The 10093-nt window shown below is 35.8% G+C and overlaps 1 long non-coding RNA gene across 1 annotated transcript in view; it reads right to left on the minus strand.

Annotated features, from left to right (window-relative positions):
* The window catches only part of LOC120590858 (uncharacterized), a 459896-nt gene extending 450972 nt beyond the window's left edge, over positions 1–8924 (minus strand). Inside the window, exon 1 of the long non-coding RNA XR_005649785.1 lies at positions 8858–8924. This is a non-coding gene — a long non-coding RNA (uncharacterized LOC120590858). The remainder of the gene's footprint in view (positions 1–8857) is intronic.
* Between the last annotated feature and the right edge of the window lie 1169 nt (positions 8925–10093).

The raw sequence follows: 10093 nt of genomic DNA on the forward strand, positions 1-10093 counted from the left end.
CTTAAACCCTGGTCTTGACACTAAATACCTTGTGTTTTCCTTTACAGAACATTATTCTTAATCAGCACTTATTTGTGTAGTGAGATAAATGAAAAAGTATTTGCTTTTTCTGCCTCTCCCCTACTAAGGAGTGAGAATTCTTTTGCTGGACCAGATCCAAGATGTTCCTTTATAATCCCAGAAATGGAGAGAAAAGGAAAACTTTAAAACTCTGAGGCTAAGGCAATCTACATAATAAAAAGCTAAGGTAGGGGGACAGGGGAGGGAAACAGCAGCTCTGTGGACTCAGGGTGGGAGGAAATGTAAAGACAATAGGGAATGCTTTCCCCTAGAAGCTAGCAGGGCTATAAGAAAATTTGGAATGAGAACCATCTTTAGGAATTTTAATAAGTAAACACTGAGCATTCGTATACTAATGAGTGTTTAAATTGTTGCTGCCATAGTTTTGGAGATTATATATATATTAGGTGTGTGTGTGTGTGTGTGTGTGTGTGTGTGTGTGTGTGTGTGTCTTTCATTTTTCCATATTGGACTGTTATTTGTCTCCTCGCTAACATGGGTTATAGGTTTACATAGGTTTCATCCGTGTAATGATGTTATATCCTAGTAGTGATGGCAAAATGTAAAAGCCAATACTGGATAATTTTACATAAATACATAGTTAAAATTAAAATTGTGCAAATATATACAGAGTCAAATTCTTCAGTCTTTTCTTCATTCTCTACCCTCAGTCAAAATGGATGACTTTGTTCCTTGAAAGTACTCCAGACTTTTCTGGCTTTATACCTTTGCTTTAGTATCTCTTCAGGAATGGCTTTCTGTGCTTTACCACATGGGCATCATGCATCTTAATTTATAGATTTTTTTCTTCAAACAAGAACCTGCATTCATTCGTGTGTTCATTTTATAGGGATTCACTGCATTGTGGGAGTTACATAAAGCAAGACATAGGGAGACTTAAAGAGAGTTTACTACCTAGTTAGAGAGATACTATATGGAATTGGAGAGTAGAGAAAAGTCAAATCTATTTTCAAATAACCTACATAAATTAGAAATTTTAAGATCCTTTGGATATACGAATGCTTTTAGATGTTCTGATCACTTCCACTGAACATAAGGCAGCTGGAAAGATGATACAAGGGTTCATTAGCTGATTGTCAAAGCAAAATTATTTCTAGTTCCAGCCATTTGGAAATCAAGCAGGAGAAATGGGACGATTACCCAGCAGGCTGCAAGGAGACGTTTCTACGTAGAGATCATGAAATGGATTTGAATAATACAAATGTAATGTAGTTTTCATTTCTGAGTCACCTCCTTACCATGCACATTGAAAGAATGGTCTTATCCATGACTTTAGTAAGATGGGGTCTTAATAATAGGCAATCGAATGATGTTTCCTAAGTATGCTTCCTAACTTTACACCAGGCCAAGAACTGATTAACTCAAGGTAGCAGGTCGAAAAGTGATTCTGACACAATAAGGGTGAACAGCATAGTCACTCAGCAATGACAACAGGAAAATGCTCTCTGGTTTCCCCAGTGAGTTCAGTGAATCCTTGCCAAGTGTCATGCCATTCTCTTGCCTTTATTTTCTGCTGGTGTAGTTTGTTAGACTCCATAAATTTCTAAGCTACAAACAAAGGTAACAGTCTCCTTTCTATGATGCTTTGAATACAGAGCCACCTGCTTGATCTCAGAAGCAAGGCAAACTTTCTTTTAGATAATGACTAAGGTCCACATAAGATGATAAGCACTGGAGTACCTTAAAGATAAAACAATATAAAAGGAATCTGGGTACAGAATCTAGAAAATTTGAAATAATGAATAGGCACTCTGGTGTAGAAAAACCAAAGCTCTATAAATACTACTTGTTCTAAGAAAAGCATAATATAAAACTTGAAAAAATTTTAAATTAAGACTATGTTTTTGATATGGTTAACTGTCTGCTCTTCAATTAAAATATGGTTGCTATTTTATTGGTAGATTAGGAGTTTAAAGTGGTTGTTTAATTTAGAAAAGATGCAGATACAGTACAGATGTTAGTGTTATCTTTGTCTGCTGTCAACTGCTTGAATATTAAACTGATTAACTGGTGTCTAATATCTGTCCTCCATCCCCTTTAGTTTCTGAGCTCTTAAGAGGAGAAAAACAGACATGTGAAGTTCACTGTCTTCTCTTTTCTCTGCCCACCCTACCGTAGATCAAAAGCCAGTCAGTCCAAGGCAGAAAAGGCAAGTGAAAGGCAAAGAAAATTCATCGACTGAATTTTTATCCCTGAAGATTTGAGCAAGAATTATAGTTTCCATCAGAAAATGTCTCGTAACTAGGAATCCAGATATTTGAAAAGGAGGAATAAAATATGACCACATAAAAATGCCCTCATTTAAATCTGTTATAAGTAATTTGGAACTATTTGGGATGTAATTTTCATGCTGTTATATGCATGAGAAGAAACCAAAAGAAAGAAATATTTTTAAAAAATCAACAGTGCTATTTTTGCACAGTAGGATGTGATACATCTACATATTTACAATGAGCATGTATAATTTTAAAATGGGGGGGAGCAGTATGCCTTTTTTTTTTTAAGAGCATATTGTACTTCCATAAAAGACTGACACAGATTTTGTCTTTTGTGCAACAGCTCCAACAAAGTAGAACTAAAATTTTACTTGATTTCAAAAACGGTATGTTCTTTTTGAATTTAATAACTAGCATTTATGACAGAATATACTTGAAGGATAAAAAACAGCTCAATTTTGCCTTTGAAAAACAAAGTAGGATTTCTCCACAGACAAAATGAGCATAATAAAAGCCAAATGTTTTAACAGATGAGTGTTCATGATTAAAAAACACAACACAAGAACCCAAAGTCATCTTTAAAGTTAGTTTCAGAGTCATATGGTATAAGTAACAGACAGTGAAGAGGTTTTACTCAGGTATAATCTAACAATACACAATCAATGTTTTCCAGCAAAAATAAACTTTACCTAGGATCACAGATGTAACATATTTAATCATTTTATTGATACTCAATTATGCAATGATCAACACTGATCCTTGCAATGATAAGATAAACACCCGATAAAATGATGCCACATTAGCTTGAGTTTCAGAGGGTCCTCAAAGCTTTAAATCAAGGCTAATGTACTTTGAAGTTGAAATGATTCCAATTAGCCTTGGAACCCACAGGTCTTCAAATTCATCAAAAAAAAAAAAAAAAAAACCCACCACAACCTCAATAAATTTTCAGAAATAGTTACTTTGCTAATTGTCAACCTGTTTCAAATTTTCTGACTTGGAGACACAGAGTCCGAAGAACAACTTTGCTGGCCTTAGTTATGTCAACTGGATTCGAATCAATGGTATTGAAAGCTCTAAGCAATTATTTCAAGTTCTTACCAGACTTGTAGCACAATAAAAATCTCCTCTGGTTAGTATAGATATAATTTGAAAAATGAAATGTTCATGTAAAACAAGTCTAAGACAAGAATCCTCACAAAGACATCTCTTTCTAGATTGCTAATTCCAGAGGTACAAAGCTGCATTTACATAAGATCTGATTAGAAAAAAAAAAACTGAGAAGTCATAACCCCAGCAGTTTCTTCTGTTGCACATTGAGCACGATTTCAGTGAAAGCTGTGGAATCACAGAATTCCAGAAGCTTCACATGTGGGAGGAGCTGAGCAGAGAAAGAAGTTGAGGCACAACAGTAGCAATAATAACTGAGACATTTTTAATATTAAGCACTTTATATCTATTATCTGATTTAAACTTCCCAATACCTTTACTAAGTAAATACCATTACTGTATTTATCGTTCCTATTTTATGGATGAAGAAACTGAGGCAGAAGATGAGTGATGAGATCAGGTCACATAGTAACCAGCAGAGCACAATTTAAACCCAAATCTGTATAATACCAAAGTTGAAACTCTAAATTTATTAAGTACCCCATCTTTCAAGATACTCTACACAGTGCCACTATTTTTCTGTAAGAAAGGACTTTAGAGATCTTGATGTTCCTAGGTCAGCTCCGAGTAAGGTCTGTGTCTAGAGTTATTCACATTTCCATGAAACTTGAATCACCCTCTCTCAGTTCACTGGTCCTCTGCCCCAGTTCCTAAAAGAATGGAGAAAGAAATTATGGTGCAATTTCCATTTAATTTATGCTATCAGGTGCAAGGAGATGGATAAACAACTTTGCCTGTTACTTCAGGTAGCTCCTAAAACTGCTGGGACCATTCTAAAATACTTCACCCAGTCAGGAATCTTGCACAATCTACCTATGTTTTACAGACGAGGAAAGAGAAGGTAAGCGATTCACTTGATGGCACACAGGAAGTTTATTTTGTCACTAAGACTAGCACTCAGGTCTCCTACCTCCCAGGCCATTGTCTTTCTATTATCTCTTTTACTGCCTTCCATTCCAAACTTTAGTAGTTGTGAATGGGTGCTTCTCTTGGCTGTATTGTCCATTCTTTCATTCATACAATGTTTATAAACAATGAGCCAAAATTTTTTAAATAAAGGTACTTCATATGACAATATATATTTACAGCTTCTCTTGAAGGGGAAGAGGAAAAGGGGAAGATCTGGCAGGTTTGATCAAGCATTTCTGTGCAGCAAAAATTTGCAGGACAATAGGTATGAGTCTGTAATTTACAGTAGCTGGTATCACTCAGAAACTGCACTTGAAGTGTTTGATCTTCCTCACTGGTCCCATAGATAGAATTCTTATTGGATGTCAACCTATGAATATTGTGGTCATTTATACCCTCCATCAAATATTTCCAGTTTGCTTCTCAGGGATAATGTAGCACTGTACTTCCCTATATCCTTGAGGTTATGTGTGGCTGTAAATTCACCTCGGCCAAGGAAGTGTGAGCATAAATAACATGTGGCACTCCTGGGAAGAAGCTTTAAGTGCCAGGGTATCACCTCTTCTTTTTTCCCTTTGCTACAGTGAAGAACTGCTTGCTCTAAGAGCCTAGACCCAAGAGTAAGGATGATGCAAAGCAGAGCCCACAGCGGGCCTCGGTGAGTATTTAACATGAGAAATAAACCTGTGTGTTAAGTTTTTGAGGTGTAGGAACTATTTATTACCAGTTATAATCCAGCTTATGTCAGCTATTACCACCACGTTAAGAGTGGCAAATAATGCCACCTTTACAAAGCTAGCCACCTGCTGCCTATGAAATTTGCTGTATCACCTTCATGATTCAACTCAAATGACTTTTACCTTGAAAGAAAAAGAGGAAGAAGAAGGAGGAGGAGAGGAGGGGAGGTGGTGGAGAGGAAGAAAAAGAGGGAAAGAAGGAAAAGAGGAAGAGAAGAATGGGAAATAAAGGGGGGAAAAGACAAAAAGCAGTGGCTCTTGGTGACGGTACAGTCTGCTTACCATCAAATTCTTCCAGATATTAGTAGAATCGCCCTGGAAATTATAGTATAACACACCTTGAGCTTACCTATTCCAGTGTAAGTTGTCCTCACACAAATATTAGATTAGGAGAGATCGTTAAGTCCACTATCTTATTTTACACAGGTAGACAGCAAGGCCAGGTTTTCAGTGCCGTCAAGTAGAACTTTCTACAATGATGGAAATGTTATTCTGCACTGTTAAATATGGACAGCATTGGTTACATGTGGCTAATGAGCACTTGTGACTAATGCAACAGAGAAACTGAATTTTAAGTTTTATTTCATTTTAATCGATATAAATTTAAATACTCATATGTGACCAGTGGCTACTACTTTGGACAATACAAGTTTAAGTGGTTTTTCAAAGAGATAAATGTAGTTAGTATCAAGGTCAGGATTCAAAAGCAATTCCCCTAAACCTCAGTTTAGAGTATTTTCCAAGCTCCTTAAAAATATGGATCAAATTGGCTCTTGTCCTAGTATATGTATGAAGAGTCCCATCTGTCTTCTTTGGTACTACTGCTTCCTACATGAACTGTCCTAGAGCTCTGCACTAGCATCCCAAAGCGGCTTTCTATTCCCAAATTGTCTGTGCAGTCGTTAAGGTATGTGGCTTTAAATATGTCTACTCCTGACTATATGGGACACAATCTCTAAACAAAGACTTTCCTTATCCCACTATAGGCCTCAGGCATAAAGGTGGTAGGTGGCTTTGTACAAAACAACATTTCAGGAATTCTCTAAAATGCCTATATACCCTTCCTTTGTATCAACACAGTTTCTAAATATTCTTTTCTGCCTCTCACTGTAACCAGCAAACCTTGATAAAATGAGAAATAAGGTACACAATATAAAAAATATTCTATAAGAAAGCTAATAAATAGAATTCATTTATACCAGTGTTTTTAAAAGTAACAGTTGATTTGTTCTTGTGATCTGTCATTGATAAAAGAAGAGATAGAAAGTGATCCTAGGGTTACCACCAGCAGCAGAATATATTCATTACTGAGCACTCACTACATGCACAAGATCTCTGCATGTATTTAGTTGCGGTACCCCAAGAGGTAGATTCTGTTTATGTCTCTTTTTCATAGACTTTCAAGATAACACATCCAATAAGTGATAAAGGTGCATTCAAAATCAGCAGGGAGTCTATGCCATAATTCCCTTGGTAAAACAGACAATATAAAAATTATAAAGGACTAAAAACCAGAAAAATGAATTTCTTTCCTGGGTCTGTCATGAATTCACTTCATAAAATTAAACAAGAAACACAACTCTTCCAATCTCATTCCTTCGTAATAATTTTTTTAAATTGTTCTAGATGTTCTGTAAGACAGCTGGAATACTATAAAGACTATAGTTTTCCAATTTCGGTCCAAGCTAAGGTCTTGTTTAGACCTTAGGCATGTTTCTTAATGTGCATCTCTTGGCCTGTAATGCTATCTGTAAAATGGTATTAATATTGCCTTTTTATAGCTTTGTTGTAAGGATTAAATGAAATAAACCACTTAAGTGATCTGCATGGTACCTACCACTATAAGGGCTTAGAATATAGTTTTCCCTCTCCCTATCATAAATAATGTCCCAATATTCTAAGTCAAAATGCCCACATAAACCACTCCTTACCTTTCAGCAAATGCTAACTGCAAACACCACTTGTGATTCGGTTAGGATCAGGCATGGCGTACAATGACTAGTCATTATCTGGACTTTAGATGTAACAACAGTTATACCACATTGATGCACAAATCTTAAGGTATAGTCATATCTAAGAAGGGAATAAAACTATGTGCTGGATGTCAATGAGTGTAGCATCACGCAGAATAGCAACAAAACAATCAGTTTTAAGTACATCATCATATAGAAATGGATATTATAAATTACATATTATTTCCAAACATTAAAAGATTTGAGGACCAGGCTATGCTTAAGAAATGGAGAAAGATAAATACATATATAAGAACTCAGCTGGTGGTACATTTCAACTCAAAAAGAGAGTATTTCCATAAATGACATTGAGACAACTAGGAAACCATTTATGAAATATATCTAGATACGCATGTATATGTAGTTATAAGACATAAAATTAAATTTCAAGAAAACATTGGTAAAAGTACTTCTCGTTTTGAAAAAGGAGATTTCTAGGAGGGAATACAACCTAAAATGCAGTAAGAAAGAAACAAAGTTTACTACATAGAATTTTTCTTAAAAATGTAAATCTGATCAAAATTTGAGAAGACTTTTTATAGACATTAGCAAGTTGATTCTAAAATTTATATAGGAATGCAAAAGTCCTGGAGTAACCAAAGCAATTTTTAAAAAGAACAAAGTTGGAGACCTTACCCTACCCAATTCCTGGACTTGGTACAAGCTATGGCAATCAAGACAACTTGGTACTGGTAAAAGATAAACATTTAGATAACCAGAACACAATGGAGTCTGGAAATAGGCCTACACATACATGGCCAGTGGATTTTTTACAAAGGTGACAAGGCATATCAATGAGAAAGAGAAAGTCTTTTAACAAATGATGCTGAATCAACTCAATATCTGAATGGGAAACAAAAAAAGAGAACATTGACCCTTGTCTCATACCGTATACTAAATATTAACCTGAAATGGATCATAAAATTATATTTTAGCATAAAATTATATGTGTCACTCCCAGGTTGTACAGATGGGTACCAATTATGTTCCATGGATTCTCCATGTCTGAGGCATCAGAAAACCCCCAAATCAGGAAGTAAAAGGTATCAGCAGAGAACCTGTACAGAAGATGAAATAAGAAATTTCAAAGTGGCATCCGGTACTTCATTTGATCCTCACAGCAAACCTATGAGGTATATACTCTTATTAGTCCCATTGTACAAGTGCATCAAGGAGATACACTTAATCCAGGCTCCATGACTGCTTACTAGTAGAGACAAGATTTGAAGGCAAGTCAGTTTGGCCTCTTAATCACCACACTACACCATCTTTCCAGCACAATCAGGTTCCAAACAGATAAAGGCAGTGAATTTAACTTGTCAGTTTATAAAAGAGCTTTCCTTGACAGTAGAAACATTTGCTATCTTTTCTCCAAGCCAGAAGAAATGACTAATCCCACTGTATGTTTAGTGGGTTATCTGACTACCACAAGCAGAGTGTCCGAACTCTGCACCACAAAAATCCTCTTACCACTAATCCAACCTTCTGCAAAAGCTGTACTAATTCTGAGAAAACATGCATTTCCTCTTACTTTTTGTTCTGCCTGTGTTTCACCTGAGGAACATTAAAGGAGCATTTAAACTAGAACCTGCAGCATTAATAGCTGCTAGTGAGACTGGTAGATCCTAGAGAAAGAGCAAAAAAAGAAAAAATTGTTCGATTACAATTCTATGTCCCGAAAGTATTGGATACAAGTACCTTTGTTACTTTTGGTAAGAGTTCTATTACATACTTGATTATTATTGATGAATAGATGCCACCCAGTGGGTGCTGTTCTCATTTCTGTCACAGATCCAGCAGGAGACAATGCAGTCTTATTGCTTCTCTCATCACTGAATAATAAAGCAATACAATCAGATGCTCAGGATATTCTGAAGCAGTTGCATGGTTGGTCAAAATTCTCCTATAAGTAGCATCCAAAAAGATTTAAGAATTCTCTTCTTTGAATAAAAGTTCTCTAAAATATTTGGCTAACAAAACGGCACAAGTAGGCAAAGGAAGGGTCATGGCGGCTTTTATATATTCCTTTTCCTGAATTGGATGGTTTGTCTTTTGAGAACCCACCGAATGATTGAAATCACACAGTATATAGGGCAGCTTTGTCTGCAGAGATAATGCAATGGAGAGGATGTGACAAAAGTGACCTACCTGATGGAGTCAGCAGTCCATGAACCACTCTGTGCATTTGAAGTTTGTCATTGCTCTGGCCTATCATTGGATCCAGTTCTTTTTGTTTGTCCTGTCTCTGATGCATATCGAGATTCATGCCAGCTTGACTCATTGTGGTCTAAAGTCATATTGCAATTTTCAGAATTACTGATGCCACACAGAGAAGCATCTACGGCCTAATACAGTCCAGAAACCTATAGAAATGAACAGATATATACCACTGTAATCTAGTTGCCACTGACCTTGTCTCCCTTAAGAAATTACGTACTAAAATATTAAAGTTCAACATGAAATTAAAGATAATCTAGCCCAGCATTTCCCAAATAGCCTTTCTTCATGATTTTTGTCATATCTGCATCCCATTGGTAGTAGTATTTACTAAACATTTTATTTTTTTACTTAGCATTAACATCCAAAAATTTATATGCTTTATATAGTAATCATATCTATTATAATATAGATTGAAATAAAAGCATAATAAATAATATGTTGCATATACCATCTAAATCATTTTAATTACTATCGCTTTATATATATTCACCTTTGTAAGTACCAATACCCTCAAACATCCCTTCTTAGATGGAGAAACTGAGGAAATAAGTAGATTTCTCAGTGCCGCTGATATAGTTCATGGCATGACTGGGACTCATACTCAATTCCCTTGACTTACAGTTTAGGCTGTTTCCTTTTTATTATGCTAACTCAACAACATGATGAATAGGGTAACTTTAAAAACTTGTTGGCTCCATGCGATGATCAAGAATCTAAACAGGTGTCTAAGCAAAAGCAACCCCACTGC

Source organism: Pteropus medius, unplaced genomic scaffold, assembly GCF_902729225.1.
Source record: "Pteropus medius unplaced genomic scaffold, Ma_sr-lr_union100, whole genome shotgun sequence".
Lineage (NCBI taxonomy): Eukaryota > Metazoa > Chordata > Mammalia > Chiroptera > Pteropodidae > Pteropus > Pteropus medius.